This window comes from Lissotriton vulgaris, chromosome 10 (genome assembly GCF_964263255.1).
Source record: "Lissotriton vulgaris chromosome 10, aLisVul1.2, whole genome shotgun sequence".
Lineage (NCBI taxonomy): Eukaryota > Metazoa > Chordata > Amphibia > Caudata > Salamandridae > Lissotriton > Lissotriton vulgaris.
In genome coordinates, this window is record NC_141698.1 from 1157513424 (window position 1) to 1157538300 (window position 24877).

At 47.8% G+C, this 24877-nt stretch overlaps 1 protein-coding gene across 2 annotated transcripts in view; it reads left to right on the plus strand.

Annotated features, from left to right (window-relative positions):
• LOC147689507 (NXPE family member 4-like) overlaps window positions 1-24877 on the plus strand; it is a 361120-nt gene that overhangs the window by 138303 nt on the left and 197940 nt on the right. The gene's annotated exons all lie outside the window — the stretch shown is intronic.

Genomic DNA, 24877 nt, shown 5'->3' on the forward strand with positions numbered 1-24877 from the left:
ACGTTTAGGATTTTGTCTTAAGTTAGTTCTGTGAATCGGGCCCTTTGACCTTGCCTTGGACACTCTCAGGTACAGTCTAAACTCTTTGACCTGGCCTTGGACACTTTCAGGTACAGTCTAAACTCTTTGGCCTTGCCTTCGACACTCTCAACTTCAGTCTAAACTCTTTGACTTGCCTTGGACACTCCCAGGTACAGTCTAATCTCTTCGACCTTGCCTTGGACACTCTCAGGTACAGTCTAAACTCTTCGACCTTGCCTTGGGCACTCTCATACAGTCTCAACTCTTCCACCTTGCCTTGGGCACTCTCAGGTACAGTCTAAACTCTTTGACCTGGCCTTGGACCCTTTCAGGTACAGTCTAAACTCTTTGGCCTTGCCTTCAACACTCTCAACTTCAGTCTAAACTCTTTGACTTGCCTTGGACACTCCCAGGTACAGTCTAATCTCTTCGACCTTGCCTTGGACACTCTCAGGTACAGTCTAAACTCTTCAACCTGGCCTTGGACACTCTCAGGTACAGTCTAAACTCTTCGACCTTGCCTTGGACACTCTCAGATACAGTCTAAACTCTTTGACCTTGCCTTGGACACTCTCAGATACAGTCTAAACTCTTTGGCCTTGCCTTCGACACTCTCAACTTCAGTCTAAACTCTTTGACTTGCCTTGGACACTCCCAGGTACAGTCTAATCTCTTCGACCTTGCCTTGGACACTCTCAGGTACAGTCTAAACTCTTCGACCTTGCCTTGGGCACTCTCAAACAGTCTCAACTCTTCCACCTTGCCTTGGACACTCTCAGGTACAGTCTAAACTCTTCGACCTTGCCTTGGACACTCTCAGGTACCGTCTAAACTCTTTGACCTTGCCTTGGGCACTCTCAGGTACAGTCTAAACTCTTCGGCCTTGCCTTGGGCACTCTCAGGTACAGTCTAAACTCTTTGATCTTGCCTTGGACACTCTCAGATACAGTCTAAACTCTTCAACCTTGCCTTGGACACTCTCAGGTACAGTCTAAACTCTTCGACCTTGCCTTGGACACTCTCAGATACAGTCTAAACTCTTCGACCTTGCCTTGGACACTCTCAGATACAGTCTAAACTCTTTGACCTTTCCTTTGACACTCTCAACTTCAGTCTAAACTCTTTGACCTTGCCTTGGACACTCTCGGGTACAGTCTAAACTCTTTGACTTGCCTTGGACACTCCCAGGTACAGTCTAAACTCTTCGACCTTGCCTTGGACACTCTCAGATACAGTCTAAACTCTTTGACCTTGCCTTGGACACTCTCAGGTACAGTCTAAACGCTTTGACCTTGCCTTGGAAACGCTCGGGTGCAGTCTAAACTCTTTGACCTTGCCTTGGACACTCTCAGGTACAGTCTAAACTCTTTGACCTTTCCTTTGACACTCTCAACTTCAGTCTAAACTCTGTGACCTTGCCTTGAACACTCTCAACTTCAGTCTAAACTCTTTGACCTTCCCTTGGACACTCTCAGGTACAGTCTAAACTCTTTCACCTTGCCTTGGACACTCCCGAGTACAGTCTAAACTCTTTGACCTTGCCTTGGACACTCTCGGATACAGTCTAAACTCTTCAACCTTGCCGGGACACTCTCAGGTACAGTCTAAACTCTTTGACCTTGCATTGGACACTCTCAGATACAGTCTAAACTCTTCAACCTTGCCCTGGACACTCTCAGGTACAGTCTATACTCTTCAACCTTGCCTTGGACACTCTCAGGTACCGTCTAAACTCTTTGACCTTGCTTTGGACACTCTCAGGTACAGTCTAAACTCTTTCACCTTGCCTTGGACACTCCCGAGTACAGTCTAAACTCTTTGACCTTGCCTTGGACACTCTCGGGTACAGTCTAAACTAATTGATCTTTCCATGGACACTTTCAAGTACAGTCTAAACTCTTCGACCTTGCCTTGGACACTCTCAGGTACAGTCTAAACTCTTTGACCTTGCCTTGGACACTCCCGAGTACAGTCTAAACTCTTTGTCCTTGCCTTGGACACTTTCAGGTACAGTCTAAACTCTTTCACCTTGCCTTGGACACTCTCAGTTACAGTCTAAACTCTTTGACCTTGCCTTGGACACTCTCAGGTACAGTCTGAACTCTTTCACCTTGCCTTGGACACTCTCAGGTACAGTCTGAACTCTTTCACCTTGCCTTGGACACTCTCAGTTACAGTCTAAACTCTTTGACCTTGCCTTGGACACTCCCGAGTACAGTCTAAACTCTTTGACCTTGCCTTGGACACTCTCAGGTACAGTCTGAACTCTTTCACCTTGCCTTGGACACTCTCAGGTACAGTCTGAACTCTTTCACCTTGCCTTGGACACTCTCAGGTACAGTCTGAACTCTTTCACCTTCCCTTGGACACTCTCAGGTACAGTCTGAACTCTTTCACCTTGCCTTGGACACTCGCAGTTACAGTCTAAACTCTTTGACCTTGCCTTGGACACTCTCAGGTACAGTCTGAACTCTTTGACCTTGCCTTGGACACTCTCAGGTACAGTCTAAACTCTTCGATCTTGCCTTGGACACTCTCAGGTACAGTCTAAACTCTTTGACTTTGCCTTGGACACTCTCAGGTACAGTCTAAACTCTTCGATCTTACCTTGGACACTCTCAGGTACAGTCTAAACTCGTTGACTTGCCTTGGACACTCCCAGGTACAGTCTAAACTCTTTGACCTTGCCTTGGACACTCCCGAGTACAGTCTAAACTCTTTGACCTTGCCTTGGACACTCTCGGGTACAGTCTAAACTAATTGATCTTGCCATGGACACTTTCAGGTACAGTCTAAACTCTTCGACCTTGCCTTGGACACTCTCAGGTACAGTCTAAACTCTTTGACCTTGCCTTGGACACTCCCGAGTACAGTCTAAACTCTTTGACCTTGCCTTGGACACTCTCAGGTACAGTCTAAACTCTTTCACCTTGCCTTGGACACTCTCAGTTACAGTCTAAACTCTTTGACCTTGCCTTGGACACTCTCAGGTACAGTCTGAACTCTTTCACCTTGCCTTGGACACTCTCAGTTACAGTCTAAACTCTTTGACCTTGCCTTGGACACTCCCGAGTACAGTCTAAACTCTTTGACCTTGCCTTGGACACTCTCAGGTACAGTCTGAACTCTTTCACCTTGCCTTGGACACTCTCAGGTACAGTCTGAACTCTTTCACCTTCCCTTGGACACTCTCAGGTACAGTCTGAACTCTTTCACCTTGCCTTGGACACTCTCAGTTACAGTCTAAACTCTTTGACCTTTCCTTGGACACTCTCAGGTACAGTCTGAACTCTTTCACCCTGCCTTGGACACTCTCAGGTACAGTCTGAACTCTTTCACCTTCCCTTGGACACTCTCAGGTACAGTCTGAACTCTTTCACCTTGCCTTGGACACTCCCGAGTACAGTCTAAACTCTTTGACCTTGCCTTGGACACTCTCAGATACAGTCTAAACTCTTCAACCTTGCCCTGGACACTCTCAGGTACAGTCTAAACTCTTTGACCTTGCATTGGACACTCTCAGATACAGTCTAAACTCTTCAACCTTGCCCTGGACACTCTCAGGTACAGTCTATACTCTTCAACCTTGCCTTGGACACTCTCAGGTACCGTCTAAACTCTTTGACCTTTCTTTGGACACTCTCAGGTACAGTCTAAACTCTTTCACCTTGCCTTGGACACTCCCGAGTACAGTCTAAACTCTTTGACCTTGCCTTGGACACTCTCGGGTACAGTCTAAACTAATTGATCTTGCCATGGACACTTTCAGGTACAGTCTAAACTCTTCGACCTTGCCTTGGACACTCTCAGGTACAGTCTAAACTCTTTGACCTTGCCTTGGACACTCTCAGGTACAGTCTGAACTCTTTCACCTTGCCTTGGACACTCTCAGGTACAGTCTAAACTCTTTCACCTTGCCTTGGACACTCTCAGTTACAGTCTAAACTCTTTGACCTTGCCTTGGACACTCTCAGGTACAGTCTGAACTCTTTCACCTTGCCTTGGACACTCTCAGATACAGTCTAAACTCTTCGACCTTGCCTTGGACACTCTCAGGTACAGTCTAAACTCTTTGACCTTGCCCTGGACACTCCTGGTAACAGTCGAAACTCTTTCACCTTGCCTTGGACACTCTCAGGTACAGTCTAAACTCTATGATCTTGCCTTGGACACTCTCAGGTACAGTCTAAACTATTTGACCTTGCTTTGGACACTCTCAGGTACAGTCTAAACTCTTTCACCTTGCCTTGGACACTCCCGAGTACAGTCTAAACTCTTTGACCTTGCCTTGGACACTCTCGGGTACAGTCTAAACTCTTTGACCTTGCCTTGGACACTCTCAGGTACAGTCTAAACTCTTTCACCTTGCCTTGGACACTCCCGAGTACAGTCTAAACTCTTTGACCTTGCCTTGGACACTCTCGGATACAGTCTAAACTCTTCAACCTTGCCGGGACACTCTCAGGTACAGTCTAAACTCTTTGACCTTGCATTGGACACTCTCAGATACAGTCTAAACTCTTCAACCTTGCCCTGGACACTCTCAGGTACAGTCTATACTCTTCAACCTTGCCTTGGACACTCTCAGGTACCGTCTAAACTCTTTGACCTTGCTTTGGACACTCTCAGGTACAGTCTAAACTCTTTCACCTTGCCTTGGACACTCCCGAGTACAGTCTAAACTCTTTGACCTTGCCTTGGACACTCTCGGGTACAGTCTAAACTAATTGATCTTTCCATGGACACTTTCAAGTACAGTCTAAACTCTTCGACCTTGCCTTGGACACTCTCAGGTACAGTCTAAACTCTTTGACCTTGCCTTGGACACTCCCGAGTACAGTCTAAACTCTTTGTCCTTGCCTTGGACACTTTCAGGTACAGTCTAAACTCTTTCACCTTGCCTTGGACACTCTCAGTTACAGTCTAAACTCTTTGACCTTGCCTTGGACACTCTCAGGTACAGTCTGAACTCTTTCACCTTGCCTTGGACACTCTCAGGTACAGTCTGAACTCTTTCACCTTGCCTTGGACACTCTCAGTTACAGTCTAAACTCTTTGACCTTGCCTTGGACACTCCCGAGTACAGTCTAAACTCTTTGACCTTGCCTTGGACACTCTCAGGTACAGTCTGAACTCTTTCACCTTGCCTTGGACACTCTCAGGTACAGTCTGAACTCTTTCACCTTGCCTTGGACACTCTCAGGTACAGTCTGAACTCTTTCACCTTCCCTTGGACACTCTCAGGTACAGTCTGAACTCTTTCACCTTGCCTTGGACACTCGCAGTTACAGTCTAAACTCTTTGACCTTGCCTTGGACACTCTCAGGTACAGTCTGAACTCTTTGACCTTGCCTTGGACACTCTCAGGTACAGTCTAAACTCTTCGATCTTGCCTTGGACACTCTCAGGTACAGTCTAAACTCTTTGACTTTGCCTTGGACACTCTCAGGTACAGTCTAAACTCTTCGATCTTACCTTGGACACTCTCAGGTACAGTCTAAACTCGTTGACTTGCCTTGGACACTCCCAGGTACAGTCTAAACTCTTTGACCTTGCCTTGGACACTCCCGAGTACAGTCTAAACTCTTTGACCTTGCCTTGGACACTCTCGGGTACAGTCTAAACTAATTGATCTTGCCATGGACACTTTCAGGTACAGTCTAAACTCTTCGACCTTGCCTTGGACACTCTCAGGTACAGTCTAAACTCTTTGACCTTGCCTTGGACACTCCCGAGTACAGTCTAAACTCTTTGACCTTGCCTTGGACACTCTCAGGTACAGTCTAAACTCTTTCACCTTGCCTTGGACACTCTCAGTTACAGTCTAAACTCTTTGACCTTGCCTTGGACACTCTCAGGTACAGTCTGAACTCTTTCACCTTGCCTTGGACACTCTCAGTTACAGTCTAAACTCTTTGACCTTGCCTTGGACACTCCCGAGTACAGTCTAAACTCTTTGACCTTGCCTTGGACACTCTCAGGTACAGTCTGAACTCTTTCACCTTGCCTTGGACACTCTCAGGTACAGTCTGAACTCTTTCACCTTCCCTTGGACACTCTCAGGTACAGTCTGAACTCTTTCACCTTGCCTTGGACACTCTCAGTTACAGTCTAAACTCTTTGACCTTTCCTTGGACACTCTCAGGTACAGTCTGAACTCTTTCACCCTGCCTTGGACACTCTCAGGTACAGTCTGAACTCTTTCACCTTCCCTTGGACACTCTCAGGTACAGTCTGAACTCTTTCACCTTGCCTTGGACACTCCCGAGTACAGTCTAAACTCTTTGACCTTGCCTTGGACACTCTCAGATACAGTCTAAACTCTTCAACCTTGCCCTGGACACTCTCAGGTACAGTCTAAACTCTTTGACCTTGCATTGGACACTCTCAGATACAGTCTAAACTCTTCAACCTTGCCCTGGACACTCTCAGGTACAGTCTATACTCTTCAACCTTGCCTTGGACACTCTCAGGTACCGTCTAAACTCTTTGACCTTTCTTTGGACACTCTCAGGTACAGTCTAAACTCTTTCACCTTGCCTTGGACACTCCCGAGTACAGTCTAAACTCTTTGACCTTGCCTTGGACACTCTCGGGTACAGTCTAAACTAATTGATCTTGCCATGGACACTTTCAGGTACAGTCTAAACTCTTCGACCTTGCCTTGGACACTCTCAGGTACAGTCTAAACTCTTTGACCTTGCCTTGGACACTCTCAGGTACAGTCTGAACTCTTTCACCTTGCCTTGGACACTCTCAGGTACAGTCTAAACTCTTTCACCTTGCCTTGGACACTCTCAGTTACAGTCTAAACTCTTTGACCTTGCCTTGGACACTCTCAGGTACAGTCTGAACTCTTTCACCTTGCCTTGGACACTCTCAGATACAGTCTAAACTCTTCGACCTTGCCTTGGACACTCTCAGGTACAGTCTAAACTCTTTGACCTTGCCCTGGACACTCCTGGTAACAGTCGAAACTCTTTCACCTTGCCTTGGACACTCTCAGGTACAGTCTAAACTCTATGATCTTGCCTTGGACACTCTCAGGTACAGTCTAAACTATTTGACCTTGCTTTGGACACTCTCAGGTACAGTCTAAACTCTTTCACCTTGCCTTGGACACTCCCGAGTACAGTCTAAACTCTTTGACCTTGCCTTGGACACTCTCGGGTACAGTCTAAACTCTTTGACCTTGCCTTGGACACTCTCAGTTACAGTCTGAACTCTTTGACCTTGCCTTGGACACTCTCAGGTACAGTCTGAACTCTTTGACCTTGCCTTGGACACTCTCAGGTACAGTCTAAACTCTTTTACCTTGCCCTGAACACTCTCAGGTACAGTCTAAACTCTTTCACCTTGCCTTGGACACTCCCGAGTACAGTCTAAACTCTTTGACCTTGCCTTGGACACTCTCAGGTACAGTCTGAACTCTTTGACCTTGCCTTGGACACTCTCAGGTACAGTCTAAACTCTTTTACCTTGCCCTGAACACTCTCAGGTACAGTCTAAACTCTTTCACCTTGCCTTGGACACTCCCGAGTACAGTCTAAACTCTTTGACCTTGCCTTGGACACTCTCGGGTACAGTCTAAACTCTTTGACCTTGCCTTAGACACTCCCGAGTACAGTCTAAACTCTTTGACCTTGCCTTGGACACTCTCAGGTACAGTCTGAACTCTTTGACCTTGCCTTGGACACTCTCAGGTACAGTCTGAACTCTTTGACCTTGCCTTGGACACTCTCAGGTACAGTCTGAACTCTTTCACCTTGCCTTGGACACTCCTGGTTACAGTCTAAACTCTTTCACCTTGCCTTGGACACTCTCAGGTACAGTCTAAACTCTTTTACCTTGCCCTGGACACTCCTGGTTACAGTCTAAACTCTTTCACCTTGCCTTGGACACTCTCAGGTACAGTCTAAACTCTTTTACCTTGCCCTGGACACTCCTGGTTACAGTCTAAACTCTTCGACCTTGCCTTGGACACTTTCAGGTACAGTCTAAACTCTTTGATCTTGCCTTGGACACTCTCAGGTACAGTCTAAACTCTTTTACCTTGCCCTGGACACTCCTGGTTACAGTCTAAACTCTTTCACCTTGCCTTGGACACTCCTGGTTACAGTCTAAACTCTTTCACCTTGCCTTGGACACTCTCAGGTACAGTCTAAACTATTTTATCTTGCCCTGGACACTCCTGGTTACAGTCTAAACTCTTCGACCTTGCCTTGGACACTCCTGGTTACAGTCTAAACTCTTCGACCTTGCCTTGGACACTCTCAGGTACAGTCTAACCTCTTTGACTTTGCCTTGGACACTCTTGGGTACAGTCTAAACTCCTGAATCAATCTGCAACAACAGGGATCATAAGAAAGGTATTTCTACCAAATAATATAAGCATGAAGGACACCTTTCTATATACCTATAAGATAAGGTTGGCATCAAGGTACTTACCTTGAGAATAATGAAAACACCCCAGTTGTAATACGGCTAGAAAATGATGAACAGTGTGTAAAAGAGAGGAAAGAAACCATTACTCAGACAACTCACGCTGCCCTTGCAACATAATGTCTCAACTCCCAAGTTATAAATACTTTGGTCACGAAAAACGCTCCCAGCGTGTCATGGACAGATTTCATCGTAAGTGGGTGGTGCAATGAGTGCTGCAGGCCCTCTAGTAGCATTTACTTTACAGGCCCTGGGTACATGAAGTACCATTTTACTAGTGACGTACCAGTAAATTAAATGTGCCTGTTAGGTGGGAGCCAGTGTTACCAGGTTTTAGGAGAGAGCACAAGCGCTGGTTAGCAATGGTAAAGTGCACAGAGTCCGATGGCCAGCAAAAACGAAGTTAGCAAAAAGAGGAGGATTGAAGTCAAAAAGTTGTCCAAAAACCACACCAAAGATGTCTGGTCTAACATATGTCCCCCTCAAGTTGAAAGCACAGGAAACAACCCCCCTCCCTCCCCCATGAGAGTTTTTGTCGCTAAGGTGGGAGAACCTGTAGAGACTATCAGCATTGGCGGGGTCAGTTCCAAGGCAATCCTTCACTGTAAACTCCATTCCCTGTCGGTAAATGGACCACCGCAACAGTTTTGAATCCTCACCCTTTTATTTGCATCAGCCATCTGAGGGATGGTCTGTCTGAACCCGGAAGTGAACCCCAAATAGGTATGGTCTCAATGTCATCAGTAAAAAGAACTATTGATGGACAGAATGCAGAACACTGTCATACATTCACCCCAGTACAGAGATCTGGGCCTAAATCCATTGTTTTTTGGCTCGCCATGCCACCCCAGTTTGGACCCAGCCATATGCAAATCAGTCTTGACTCTGTGCCCAATGGGAACAGTCCAGCCCGAGCTGCCAGGCCAGGTCCTCCCTGGACTGGAAACAAGCATCCTAGGGCCGGTTTCATAGTTTCACCACACTTCAGCCAGGATAGCTTGACCCCAGCGGCATGGAGAGCACAGGACCCATGTCTGGGCATACCCATCCCAATCGGGGTGACAAATACAAAAACAACAATAGATAATCAGAATGCAGAACAATGTCATACATTCAGGCTAGTACACAGATCTGGGCCTAAATCCATCATTTTTTGCTCACCATGCCATTCCAGTTTGGACCCAGCCATATGCAAATCAGTCTTGACTGTGCGCTTGAATGTCATCAGTGCACAGACCACTTTATAAATGCTTCCTTTTCTATTGCACTCCACTACCGTTCCCTGGAAAGTAACCTTCTTCCGATGAACATCACTTATGGAACTAGGCCCTTTTTCTTTAGCTGTGAGAGCTTGCCCCCAATCAATCAATCAATCAATCAATCAATCAATCAATCAATCAATCAATCATTCAATCAATCAATCCATCACAGCATTTATAAAGCACACTACATACCCGTGAGGGTCTCAAGGCACTAGGGGAGGGGATGTTACTACTGTTTGAAGAGCCAGGTCTTGAGGAGTCTTCTGAAGGTCAGTAGGTCTTGGGTCTACTGTAGGTGGATGGGGAGGGTGTTCCATGTCTTGGCGGCGAGGTGGGCGAATGAACAGCCGCCGGTGGTCACTCTTCGGAGGCGAAGGACAGTGGTGCGGGTGTAGAAGCTAAGTCTGCTGTTGCGGTACGCTGGTCCGGTGTTGTGGAGCGCCTTGTGTGCATGGGTGAGGAGTTTGAAGGTGATCCTCTTGTTGACAGGGAGCCATTGCAGGTCTCTCAGATGTGGTGTGATGTGGCTGCGGCGAGGGATGTCGAGGATCAGGCGTGCAGAGGCGTTCTTGATGCGTTGGAGCTAGTTCAGGATTTTGGCCAAGGCTCCTGTGTAGAGGGCGTTTCTGTTGAGGTTACAAATGCCCAAAGACCAGGACAAAAGGTAAGCAAGTCTGTTTATTAACCATCCACTCTCCTCACTGGAGAGTGTCCCAACATTCCATGGCAAGCTTCAGGGCAGGGCACACCAACTGGGTCAGAGGGGAAGGGGTGGATGGGACGTACCATTTGGGGGATTAAGTTACAACACATCTCCTTTCCATAGGGTGACACAGAGCAAAAACAGGACCCCACCGCGGTGGGATAGGATTGTACCATAGCACCACAAAAGGAAATAAAATCGAACACAGAACATACTCATGCGCATTTACTAATTTTGTCAAAGCTCCACCATTGGCTATTCCCAAGTTGAACCACATTATTAAGCACTTTGGCAATTTTACAGGGCATGTAGTATTTACTTTGGGTGGCTCCCACTTTGAGGTTCTTCCTGACTTGTACCCTGTCACCTACTTCCCACTTGGAATCCTTCACCCCATGCTTAGTATCATACCACCGCTTGTATCTGTCTTGGTGGAGTTGGACTTTCTCTGCCCTTGCTTCCCGGTCCACTACTCTGGGCTCACCCCCACTCAGCCAACTAGGATTAAACTTTGTGCAGGGTTCTCGTCCACGCAGTGCTACAAAGGGTGAAATGCCTGTGACCTTATTAGGGGAGGTGTGGTAAGCCCACAGACACCTTCTAAGGGACTCTTCTATATCATGCCCATTGGTTGCTGCCAATTGGATATGCTCCTTGATGATTCTGTTTAATCGTTCAACCAGACCATTGGCTTTAGGGCAGTGTAAAGCTGTGGTTTCATGTTTAATGTCCAAACCCTTGAGAAATGTATGCATCTCTTCCGAGCAAAACTGCACCCCTTTATCTGTAACCAAGGTCACTGGAATGCCTTCCTCAACAAATACTCAGTTCAAGAACTCAACCACTGTTCTCGTGGTGACAGAGTGGACAAACTTCTGCTTGATCCAATGGGTTGTGCAATCGATTAAAACCAGCATGAATCTCCTTCTCTCTCCTAGTTCTTGCATGGGCCCGATAATGTCCATGGCCAGCTTGCTCCATGGTGTGGTTGGCACTTCCACTGGAGATAATGGTGCTTTCTGTGCTGTCTTAGACTTGTCGCTTTTTGCGCACGCCCCACAATCCTTAACGGCTTGTTCAGTCATGGCATCCATCCTGGGGAACCAGAAACTGGATCTGACTCTAGCTTTAGTAAGGCTGCGCCCTAGGTGGCCTTCATGTGCCAAGTCGATGACCTTCTTCCTGAGACCTTTGGGAGGAACCACTCTATGATTACGATAGATTCTGCCTTTTATAAGGCTTAGTTAATTTCTCACTTCCCAATACTCTTCTATGCTAGCCTCAAGTTCACTCTTCTTGCTCGGCCATCCTTTCTCCATGTACTCATTCAGTGCATTTATTTCCTTGTCTTCTTTAGTCTCTTGTTCCCACTCTTCTTCAGTGATAGCAGGCGTCTCCATCATTAGTATTGGACTGTCAAGGGCTTCTTCCTTTTCCCCCACATCCGGTAACGGTGACCTTGATAGGAAATCCGCGATCTTATTCTCCTTTCCAGGCACATACTCCACATTGAAGTTATAGTGCTCCAGGCCCAAGATCCATCTGCTGATGCGAGGTGTACTATTCTCTAGTCCTTTCACGGAAAAGATGAAGGTGAGGGGTTTATGATCGGTCCGGATGGAGAACCTTAAACCCCACAAGAAAAACATGAAATGTCTGACAGCCCAGAAACAGGCCAGGGCCTCCCTTTCAATTACGGAGTAGTTCCGTTCTGGGTTTGTGAGACTCCGAGAAGCAAACGCAATGATTTTCTCCTCTTTACCATCTTTTTGTAACAGAGTTGCACCCAGGCCCTTGTTGGAAGCATCTGTGGCTAGGATGGTTTTCTTTGATGCATCAAAAGTTCCCAAAGCTGGGGAGGTTATCAATTCCTCTTTCAGTGATTTTACCACAGCATCATGTTCTTTGTTCCATAGAAAATCCTTGTTCTTCTTCATCAATTCCCTCATGGGCTCACACTTGGTAGCAAAATTGTCCACGTACTTTGACATGTAATCTAAAAGCTCTGAGAAGGACCTTAGTTCTTCTTTGTTCTCGGGACTGGGTGCTTCCTTCACCGCTTGGATTAAACTGCCCTTCGGTCTGAATCCACCTTCCGTAATCTTGTGGCCTAAATACTCGACTTCTTTAACTTTTATTTTACATTTTTCATTCTTCACATTCAGGCCTGCCTCCATAAGTCTGCTGAACACCTGTCTCACGACCCCATCATGTTCTTCCTCGGTTTGGCCATATACTAGGATGTCGTCCTGGAAACACCTGGTGTTCCCCACTCCTTCCAGTATCTTCTGCATCACCTTCTGGAAAATAGCTGCTGCAGACGCCAGGCCAAAAGGCATCCGTTTGAACATGTATGCTCCTACAGGGGTGATGAATGCCGTGATGGGCCTACATTCTGGATGGAGTTCAATTTGGTGATATGCCATGGACAGGTCGATTACACTGTAGTACTTAGCTGGACCCATGGTACTCAGCATTTCGTTAATTATGGGCAAGGGATGTCTTTCCACCCATATATTGTCATTGAGACTGCGCAAGTCCACACAGAGACGAATACCCTCCCCATTGGCTTTGGCCGCGATAACAATCGGAGCCAACCACTCTGTGCAGGTTACAGGTTGTATTATATCTAACTCACAAAGTTTGCGCAATTCCTCTTCTAGGGGTACCTTCAACTTGAGGGGTACAGGGCGTAGTTTATGTACAACTGGTCTAGAGTTATATTTCAACTTAATTCTGTGTTGGAACATGTGCAAACAACCAAGCTCGTCTCTGAATAGTTGCCCAAATTCCTCACAAATGTTTTCACTTTCCCGGGACCTGTCAGTGAGCAAAACCTGTTCAGTACTATTTGGATCTAGGATGATACCCAGCTCTTTTTGGTGAACCCAACCCAGCAAATTGGATCCTGATTCCACTACATACACTGGACCAAAAGTTTTCCTGTCTTTAAAGCGTAGTTGAACATTTTTCATGCCCACCAATGGTATTTTTCCCTTGTTATACCCTGTGGGAGAAATGTCAGGCATTTTCAACTGTTTCACATTACAATTTTCCATGGACACAAAATCATCTCTGTTCAGCAAGGTGTAAGGAGAGCATGAATCTGCATACATTTCAACACATTGGCCATCAAGGAAGACATCACATTTGGGGTAAATAGCATTTACAGTTCCATCTATGTCTTTTACTTGCAAAATTATTTTCTCGCATCTTTGTTCTATGCACTTTACTTCCCTGGCTGCACTCTTCTCCGTATTCTTACCATCGTTTCTTCTGTGTTGTTCACCATCTCTACATACTCTCGCGAAATGCCCTCTCCTATTACATCTTTTACACGTGACAAACCTGGCAGGGCACTGGTAAAAGGTCGCAAAATGGTTATTGCTGCCGCACCTGTAGCACTTTGGTCCCTTCTCCTTAGTTTCTCTTCTCACACTGTAATTATCTTTTGACCTTATCTTACATATTTCACTGCTCTCCTCTTCATCTTTTACAGAAGCTACTTCCTCCCCATAAGTTTTCATCTCCTTAATGCATCTAGCTGTGTGTTCTACAGACTTAGCTATTTCAATGGCTTCTCTTAAACCTGGGTTTTTGGCTAGCAACTTCTCTTGGATGCGTGGGTTATTGGTACATCTTACGAGCTGATCCCTTATAAGGGAATCAGTTAGGTTACCAAACTCACATAGCTGTGTTAAACCCCACAATGCAGCAATGAAATTCTGTACGGACTCCTGCTTTCCCTGACTTCTTTTAAAAAACTTATGGCGTTCCAACACCACATTTACCTTGTCCCCAAAATGTTTCTCTAACTTTTCCATGGTTTGCTCATACTCATCCACTCCTGTTTCATCTTGTCCTTCCTGGTCTAATATTGGTAAAGACTCATAGACCTTGCGCCCTTGCCTACCCAAATTGTGTAATAAAATGTGTTTTTTCCTTTCAGGCTTGTATTTTTCCCCATATGAAACAGAAAGCCCTATTAAGCCTGCATGATATAATTCTTCAAACTCTGTAACTAATGGGGCCACACATCATATCGGCTCACCCAGGAAATTTTAATATATATTACTGTGTTACAGGTCCGGACATGCCTTAAAATATATAAACATGAAAGTGTACAGACTCACCCACATAGAAAAAATATGTGAGAACGCCAGGAAAGTACCTCACGGACGCAACACCCGAGGGGGTTCCCGGTTTGTTAATTACCGGTATACCCGCTTCTCATCATCGGCTGCTTTCCTGGCACGTAGCATGAAATAAGTGCAAAAGAGATGTGCACCACAGAGAATAGAGAAGAAGAAAGACAAGGAGTGTACAGTTACACTTCCTAGTTGGACAGACAGAGTTATTGAAACCAGAAGTGCCCACACCCAACAAACAAAAAATTAATTAAGAATGTGTAGTTTGGCTGGCTGAGTCGATTTTAGTCTGGTGCTGCCAAACTGCACGTTTAAAAATGGTTCAACTGATACCATAAGTTTTTACGACTAAAACTTGTATTTTTCCCCACCAACAGCTATTAAATAAGATACAAAAAGTTTCGCCCACTCCTTCCAACTGATTTCTGGTTCGCCTATCTCATTCAGGAAGGGCGGGGGTTGGCTCATGCTCACTGCTGCCATGGTTGATCTATAACACAGGTAACACCACCAGAATAGGATTATCAAATCTTAAGGGGGAAACACTTTTAAGGGATACACTTCTAAATCGATATTTCCTATAGAGACAAAACTCTCTGTCAAAAGAAGTCTCAGCCTGGTAATTATATTAGTTTATGACAGTCTGTCTGGATTCCACAAGGTCTGTGTGATGTCCCACACTCCCGCACAAATTTATGTCTGTGTCAATTCACTCGACAGGTTATGTAGGAAAAACCCACAAGCAACAGACCGGGCAGAGACAGCAATTGCAGGTTGCAAGGGGTTAACCTTTCTTCACAGGTTTACCGGACCTTAGCTGCTGGAGCGCCGGGGGACGTCTCAGATATCCGGCTTCCAGAAAGTTCAGACGCGCTGACAGGAGTCTCTGACTACACGCCCGGCCCCTGCTCCCGATGAACTCCGGTGCACAGACACACTCGGCCGCAAAGCTCCTCTCAAGCGGCAGACCACTGGTGTCTGCGTCAACCTCTCCTCAGCTTTCAATGACGTGTGGCTTTCCCGGTGCCCCACACACGCACCAAGGATTGCAGGCACTCGGAACCAACAGGACCAGCACGGCGTTTCTCCGGTGTAAACCCAGGCTCAGACGACACCACAGGCGACACCACCACGCTCCCCGTCAGTCACCAGGCTCTCCTCGAAAACAGGTAGGCTTCTTTGAATTCCCCTTTTCTTTTAATATGGAACGCGGATTGAAGCACACATTCGCCCGACTCCTTACACGCTTTCTGCCCGATTATAACAGTCACAGGGCTCGAATGCACGACAACCCAGAACCACTTTCTGCCTCTGCATACATTAGTTATCACAGAGACGGGTGTCAGCTGGGATAGAACACAACAGTGCCTCGTAGGACACCATGGAAAGCAAAGGCTCTCACCTCCCCAGCTTGATTTTCCTGACAGCCACTTCAACTGCTGACTCTTTTGATATGTAACACTCGTCGTTACAGCATCTTTTCCATAAATAGCTGACCTTGATCTTGTAAGTTCATATCCTCATTGGATTCTTCCTACACAAGTTCTTCCTTTTCCTCTTGTGTGTGTGGAGAGAGCACTCAAAGGGGAGATGGTTAACTACTGCCCCCTGCGCAGTTCCGTCGCCAGTGTTGAAGTCACAAATGCCCAAAGACCAGGACAAAGTGTAAGCAAGTCTGTTTATTAACCATCCACTCTCCTCACTGGAGAGTGTCCCAACATTCCATGGCAAGCTTCAGGGCAGGGCACACCAACTGGGTCAGAGGGGAAGGGGTGGATGAGACGTACCATTTGGGGGATTAAGTTACAACAGTTTCCTTAGTCCAGTCTGCTGCAGACGAGGGCCTGGGTGACCGATCTTCTAGTTTCAGTGGGGATCCACTTGTAGATCCTGCGGAGCATGTGGAGAGTGTTGAAGCAGGAGGAGGTGATGGCGTTTACCTGCTTCGTCATGGAGAGGGACGAGTCGAGGATGACCCCTAGGTTGCATGCCTGGTTGGTGGGTTTTGGAGCTGTTCCTAGTGCAGTCGGCCAAAAAGAGTCGTCCCAGGCCGAGGGGGTGGATCCGTAGATGAGGACCTTCGTCTTGTCCGAGTTCAGCTTCAGTCGGCTGTTCCTCATCCATTCGGCGACTGCCTTCATTCCTTCGTGGAGGTTGGTTTTGGCTGTGTGGGAATCTTTGGTGAGGGAGAGGATCAGCTGGGTGTCATCCGTGTAGGAGATGATGTTGAGTTCTTGCAGTCGGGCGACGTGGGCAAGTGGTGCCATGTAGATGTTGAACAGCGTTGGGCTGAGGGATGAGCCCTGGGGTACGCCGCTGATGATCTCGGTGGCTTCGGAGCGGAAGGGGGGTGGCGGACGCTCTGTGTTCTGCCAGAGAGGAAGGAGATGATCCAGTCCAGTGCTTTCTCTTGGATCCCGGCGTCGTGGAAGCGTGTGCGTAGGGTGCGGTGGGAGACCTTGTCGAAGGCGGCTGACAGGTCCAGGAGGATGAGGGCCACGGTTTCTCCATTGTCTAGCAGGGTCCTGATGTCAACGGTGGCGGCAATGAGGGCGGTTTTGGTGCTGTGTTTTTCCGCCTAATCCAGACTGGGACGGGTCTAAGATTCTGTTCTCCTCTAGGAAGCTGGTCAGTTGTTTTTTGACTGTCTTCTGGATGACCTTCACCGGGAATGGAAGCAGGGAGATGGGTCGGAAGTTCTTTAGGTCCTTGGGGTCCGCTTTGGGTTTCTTGAGTAAGGTGTTGATCTCGGCGTGTTTCCAGCTCTCCGGGAAGGTTGCGGTCTCAAAGGAGACATTGATGGCTTTCTGGAGGTGGGGTGCAACGGTGGTGCTGGCTTTGTTTAAGATGTGGTGTGGGCAGCGGTCTGATGGGGATCTGGAGTGGATGGTGTTCATAATTTTGATAGTGTCGTCGTCGTTGATGTTTGTCCAGGAGAGCAGGCGGTTGGTGTGGATGGTGGTCATTGGGGCCGGGGTCTCGGTGGTTGCTGGGGTGGTCGCGGCGATGATGCTGTCATGGATGTCTGGGATCTTGCGGTGGAAGAAGGTGGCCAGCGAGTCGCACAGGTCTTGCGACTGTGGGATGACGTTGGTGTTGGAGCTGGAGTTTAAGAGCTCCTTCACGATGTTAAAGAGCTCTTTGCTGTTGTGTGCATTGTAGTCAAGGTGGTCTTTGAAGGAGGCCCTTTTGGCGGATCTGATGAGGTGGTGGTGTCTGCTGGTGGCGTTCTTGTGGGATGCATAGCTTTCTGGTGTTCATTCACGGATCCATTTCTTCTCCATCTTTTGGCAGTTTGAGAAGTTGGCCTGATATGTGATGTTTCCAATTCTGGAACCACCTTGTATCAGTCCAAACACTCCCTTATGGTGTCTGGTTGTAAGTCAACCTTGTAGACAAGCTATCTTAATGGTAGCATAGACTAAGCAGCCTTAAAGGCTTAACTCAAGAGGTCGTGTTAAGCGAGCTGTTTTACCAATCACAATCCTGTAATATCAAATGAAAGGACGCCACACAAGTATATATTATAAAAATATATGTATTTATTTCTAAAATAATCCCCCAGTACTCTTTATAAGCAAAGGGGCACAAGCGTTAAATAAAAAAAAAAAAGTATAATATACAAAGTTGTACAATTATGGATGAGAGCGGGTGGCAACTCAAACCATATATTAAAAAAGTGGTATAAGAGATACCAATCAAACAGTGGTTAGGCCTAGGGCCTAGAGAATCGCTGGGAGCAGTCGGGACTAGCAATGCTGAAGTCGGGAAAAGCTCGCGGGATTCGGGTGCAGCACTGAAAGTGCGGCTTGCACCAAAACAATGTCAATGATGCGTAAAAGTTACACAAATAGAGTTTAAGGACACTTCCGCTGAACCTAGAAGGACAAAACTTTAGACGCAGGCCCTAGAGGTGTGTACCAGTGTGGGAACACCGGCGTTGCAATGTTACCTCACCCACAGGAAGCAGGTGCATAGGGTCGAAGTGGCGTCGGGTTTCGTCAGGCAGGTTCTTGGTGCTAGAAGCTGAAGAGGCTGCAGGCGATGTGAAGGAGAAGTGTCGGGTGGGATCCAAGGGTGGATCAGAGTAGAAAAGTACCTGAAAGCAGAGGGGACAGAGTCTGGGTCACTCAGCAGTGACCAGGGTGGAACCAGGATGGAACCAGGCAATGTCGGGCGAAATCAGGTGATTGTCGAGGCAGCTTCTCTCCGCTGTCACGTGGGCTCTGGCGCATCTGCGACGTCCAGGAGCAGGTCACGATCTGTCCCAAGCAGGCTCTCACTGTCGGCGCAGTCGGCTTCAAGATTGGAGCAAATAACACTTGGCAAGAGCAATCCACGCAGGACCGGGGGATTGCTTCTCAATCGGACCAGGAGGGTCAGAGCGGGTGCTCCTTTTCAGAGGAGCTGGTGCAAGTCTGGAGCAATCAGAATCGCAAGTCGGTTTTAGGTTTTCGTTGGCACAGGGGCCACAAGCCAGCTGGCAAGTGACCAGGCCAACGCGTCGAGCCAAATCAAGCAGAAGGGCCCCACGCAGCACTCGTCGAGTGTAGAGAGGTGAGCTTTGGTGCAAGAGTGGCTCAGGGTTGGGGCTTCTCAAACCCCGGTGAACAGCTTCGAGGGTCACTCGTGGGCTGCACTGTCAGCGTCTCGTGGTCTTTTCAAGATGGCGTGCCCACGCTTCCGGTCGCCTCCACGGGTCTCAGCTCTGCAGGGACTGTGAATCGGTCTGTAAGAAGGCAGGCAAGCTTGATCTCGTTGATCTCTGTTGCACGAATTCCGGCGGGAACTGCAACAAAGCAGACGTCGAGGTGCTGGATGGTGCCTGTTTGCACAGGGTGGTCACTCCTTGACTACAAGGGAGATTCTTCAGTTTTCTACGTTGAGTAGGATGTCGAAGGGTCCAGAGTTTCGTTTCAAATGTTTCATCAGGATAATCTGAGTGCGTTGGCACTGCTCCCATTCTTATACCAATCTAGGGGGCTGGATTATCTGTTAGGTCCCCTCCTATGGGTGGGACCCAGGAAGGGGGTTGATACACCCCTTTCCCTTTGATCCAGGCCGCGCTGGGACTGGGGCTGGTGTGCCCCAGAACCGGTTTGGCCGGATTATGCAAGGGGCAGCCATGTGCTCCCCAGGCAGTGTCTGGATTCTTTCAAACCTCCCTGCTACAATCCACTATCTCCTGTCTGGGGTGGTGTAACACCGCCCTGCGACAGGAAACCCTTTGTTCAGGCCTCCTCTGCTGAGTTTCGGTCAGCAGCAGGAGGTCAGACTCGTGTCTGTGGCAGAACCATCCATTTTGTGGATCTGAGGCTCTTTTTAAAAATCAACCGTGTTTCAGTAAAGTAACATGTCTTCTCCCTCTAGAGGGGTGGAATGCTACCCCCGTTGCCAGGACTGGCGAGGGGGTAGTATTCCAATTCGTATGACACCTTACACAACATGTTTTGATAAAGCCAAACCAAAGTTGCTATACAACCGCGAGGATTATAAGGCACTTAATAGTATATGGTATGGCATTATCCCGGAACAGCTTAGGGAGTTGTTCTCGACAGCTGCAGACAGGCTCAGCTCATGCTAGAGCTCCATCTCACATTAAACCACGCACTCTGCCTTCAGGATTGATAAGGCCTTCCATAGGAATGGCTCAAAGGTTTATATGTGTCCAGATATAGGTTTAGATATAGGTATACTACATCTAGGCAAGGGGTGATTATACCCACTTGCCCCATCCGAGTGATCAGCCAGTTGTGTCAATTTAAGAACCAGCCAGGGGTGGCCAAAGCTATGCTTCAGCCCCTGGTAAGCCTTGGTGGCACCTATGCCCTGAGCACCTATAGTACGTGGTACAGGGGCAGACAAGGAGTCCACTTCCAATTGTGGTATGTACCTATAGCACATGTATTATGAATTTAGAGAGAGAACAGCAGGCTGGGGGTCTGATTAGCAGGCCCACAGCTTCAGGAAAGTCGAAAACCAGTGAAGCAAAAAGCAAAAATTGGGGTGACCATAGGATAGCAGACCCTACTCTCCTACACAACCCCCCCCCCCCAAACGCAGGGACATTAAACTTAACCTTGACGAGATAAGTCTTCATGTTCTAAGTGGAAGTACCTGGAGAGACCATCTGCATTACCATGGTCAGTCCCTGGGCGGTGCTCCACTGTACAGTCCATCCCCTGCAGGGAAAAGGACCACCTGAGCAGTTTGGGATTTTCACCCTTCATCTGATTTAGCCACAAGAGGGGCTTATGGTCTTTCTGAATTAGGAAGTGAGTTCCAAACAAGTATGGCCTCAACTTCTTCAGGGCCAAAACCACGGCAAAGGCCTCCCTCTCAATAGCTGACCAATGTTTCTCCCTGGGGGTCAGCCTTCTGCTAATAAAAGCAATGGGCTGGTCTTGACCATCTTGATTAAGTTGTGAAAGCACAGCTCCCACCCCTAACTCAGAAGCATCTGTCTGTACAATGAACTGTTTGGAGTAGTCAGGACTCTTCAGGATAGGTGCAGAGCACATGGCCTTCTTCAGGTCATCAAATGCCTTTTGACAGCTAACTGTCCACTGAACCTTTTTGGGCATCTTCTTGGATGTCAAGTCATTCAATGGTGTCACAATGGACCCATAGTTTTTCACACATTTTCTGTAATACCCAGTCAGGCCCAAGAAGGCTATGACTTGTGTCTGGGTAGTTGGAGGAGCCCAGTCCTGTATGGTCTGGATCTTGCTCTCCAGTGGTTGAACCTGACCCCCACCTACTAGGTGGCCCAGGTACACAACCTTGATCTGCCCTATCTGGCACTTGGTAGCCTTGATAGTCAGGCCTGCCTTTTTCAGGGCCTCCAGAACCTTCTTCAGGTGGATCAGGTGATCCTCCCAGGTGGAGCTAAAGACAGCAATATCATCTAGATATGCTGCACAAAAGTCATCCAACCCAGCAAGGACTTGATTCACCAACCTTTGGAAGGTGCAAGGTGCATTCTTCAAACCAAAGGGCATTACCACAAACTGATAATGTCCACTAGGGGTAGAGAATGCTGTTATGGCTTTTGACTCTTCAGCTAACCTGATCTGCCAGTAGCCAGCTGTCAAATCAAATGTGCTCAGAAACTTGGCAGAAGCCAATTTATCAATGAGCTCATCTGCTCTTGGAATAGAATGAGCATCTGTCCTAGTGACAGCATTGAGACCTCTGTAGTCCACACAAAACCTCATTTCTCTCTTTCCATCTTTGGTATGAGGTTTTGGCACCAGGACCACTGGGCTAGCCCATGGGCTCTCTGATGGCTCAATCACTCCAAGCTCCAACATCTTTTGCACCTCAGCCTTTATACAATCCCTGACATGGTCAGGTTGCCTGCAGATCTTATTCTTCACAGGCAGACTGTCACCAGTGTCCACCTCATGGGTGCACCAGTTAGTTTGACTGGTTGTGAGTGAAAACGTGTGTCTGTGGGCCTGCAACACCTGTCTGCAGTCCACCTGTTGCTGCTCAGTAAGGCTGCCTGCCAAGGCTACTCCATCAACTGAACCATCATCAGGGTTCTGGGAAAGCAGGTCTGGGAGAGGGTCACTCTCTTCCTCCTGATCCCCATCTGTGGCCATGAGGAGACTCATGTCCTCCCTGTCAACAAATGCTTTCAAACGATTCACATGGAGCACCCTGTGGGGGATCCTAGGGGTTCCAAAGTCAACCACATAGGTGACTTCTCCCTTTTTCTCAATGATAGGGTAGGGTCCAGTCCATTTGTCCTGGAGTGCTGCTGGGCCCACTGGGTCCAACACCCACACCTTCTGCCCTGGCTGGAACTCAACCAGAACAGCCTTTTGGTCATGCCAAGCTTTCTGCAATTCTTAACTGGCCTCCAGGTTTTTGGATGCTCTCTCCATATACTTAGCCATCCTGGAGCGGAGACCAAATACATAGTCCACAACGTCTAGCTTAGGCTTTTTGAGAGGTAACTCCCATCCTTCCTTCACCAAACATAGTGGACCCCTCACAGGGTGGCCAAACAAAAGTTCAAAAGGGCTGTAGCCAACCCGCTTCTGTGGGACCTCTCTGTAAGCAAAGAGCAAGCAGGGTAAAAGGATGTCCCATTTCCGCCTAAGCTTCTCTGGTAATCCTTTTATCATTCCCTTGAGGGTCTTGTTGAATCTCTCCACAAGCCCATTGCACTGTGGGTGATAGGGTGTGGTAAACTTGTAGTTTACTCCACACTCCTTCCACATTGCTTTTAAGTATCCAGACATGAAGTTGGTACCTCTGTCTGAAAGAACCTCCTTTGGAAAGCCCACTCTTGAGAAAACTGCAATAAGGGCTTTTGCCACAACAGGTGCTGTTGTGGTCCTCAGGGGAATTGGCTCTGGGTACTCGGTGGCATGATCCACTACCACCAGTATAAATCTGTGCCCAGGTGCTGTTTGAGGATCCATGGGACCCACAATGTCTATTCCAACTCTTTCAAAGGGTACCCCCACCACAGGTAGTCGTATCAGGGGGCCTTTGTTGTGCCACCTGACTTACCACTGGCTTGGCAAGTGACCCAGGAGCGACAAAACTCCTTGACATTTTCTGACATATGAGGCCAGTGAAAGTGAGGAACAAGCCTGTCCCAAATCTTGTTCTGGCCTAAGTGTCCTGCAAGGGAAATATCATGGGCCAAGGTGAGAAGGAAACCCCTACACTTCAAAGGTATAACCAACCTCCTGGTGGTACCAGGCTTGGGGTCTCTAGCCTCTGAGTAAAGGAGTCCATCATCCCAATAAACTTTATGGGCACCTTGAGCATTCCCTGCAGCCTCAGCAGCAGCTTCCTGTCTGAGGGGTTCAAGTGAAGGGCAATCTAATTGGGCCTGCCCAGGTCTGCCCTTGAGGGTCCCCCTGTCCCCAGAAACTCAACCTGATCAGGCTCCAGTTCCTCTGAGACAGTCTCCTCCTGGACTGCAGAATCAGTTTCCTGTGAAACTTGATCCTCAACCTGGGGCAAGTGGGAAGGCACAGCCTTAACCCTCTTGCTCCTTCTCTTGGGTTGTGGTTGGTCTATTGTTTCAAGATCCACCACTGGTTCAGGAAGGCACTTCTTAGCCTGAGACCTTGTCACTGCAAGGACATGAGCTGAAATCCCTAGTATTTCTGCATGAGTCCTGTACTCCACTTCTGACCAAACTGAGCTTTCAAGATCATTGCCTAACAGACAGTCTACTGGGAGGTCTGCACTCACAACAACTTTCTTTAGGCCATCTACCCCTCCCCAGGAGAAGTTCACAACAGCCACACTATGGGAAGTAGTGGAGTTGCTTGCATTGGTCACTAGGTAACTTTCACCTAGTACAATCTGACCAGGGTCCACAAACTCAGGTGTCACCATAGTGACACTGGCACAAGTGTCCCTGTAGGCCTGAGCCGGTTTCTCATTGATTAAAGGAGTCTGCCTATATTTGCCCAGATTACTGGGGCTCACTGCAGTGGTCAAAGATAAGTCCACATCATATAGGAGAACTGCCTAAGTGGGGACTCTGACTAGGCCAGATTCCACCTCAGTACCCAAGGTTAACCCTACTATCCCCTTAGGTTGTGCACTACCACTGCTGACTGAACTAGGGGGTGCAGTTGCTTTAGGAGCTGCAGTGGCAGGAACTGGATTTTTCTTGGTGCACTCACTGCCCCAGTGTGAAACTGATTTGCAGGTATTACACCAAGGTTTCTTTGGGCCATCATTCTTCTTTTTCTTTTTGTCATTTTGGGAACCACCCTCCTTATTACTAGTTTGGGGGCCTGAAGACTTCTGGTCCTTTTCTTTATCTTTCTGATTCCCACCCTTCTGGTCTGTTTTCTTCTGGTCACCATGGTTCTGGGGTTTCTGCTTAATCCTTGTTCTGACCCATTTGTCTGCCTTCTTTCCAAATTCTTGGGGAGAGGTCAGATCAGAGTCAATAAGGTACTGATGCAACAGCTGGTTCTGACAGTTATTAAGGATCTGTTCTCTCATCATAAGATTGTACAATCCTGTATAGTCTGAAACTTTACTTCCCTGCAGCCAACCCTCCAAAGCCTTAGTGGCACAATCAACAAAATCAGTCCAGTCCTGAGTCTGTGCTTTTTGGGTGTCTCTGAACAACAACCTGTATTGCTCAGTGGTTAGGCCAAACCCTTCAATAAGAGCACTCTTCAGGACAGAGTAGTTTTTGGCATCCTCAGGTCTAACAGTGAGGAGCCTATCCCTCCCTTTCTCAGAAAAGGAGTACCATAAAATTGCTGCCCACTGATCCTGAGTAACCTGCTGTACCATGCAGGCCCTCT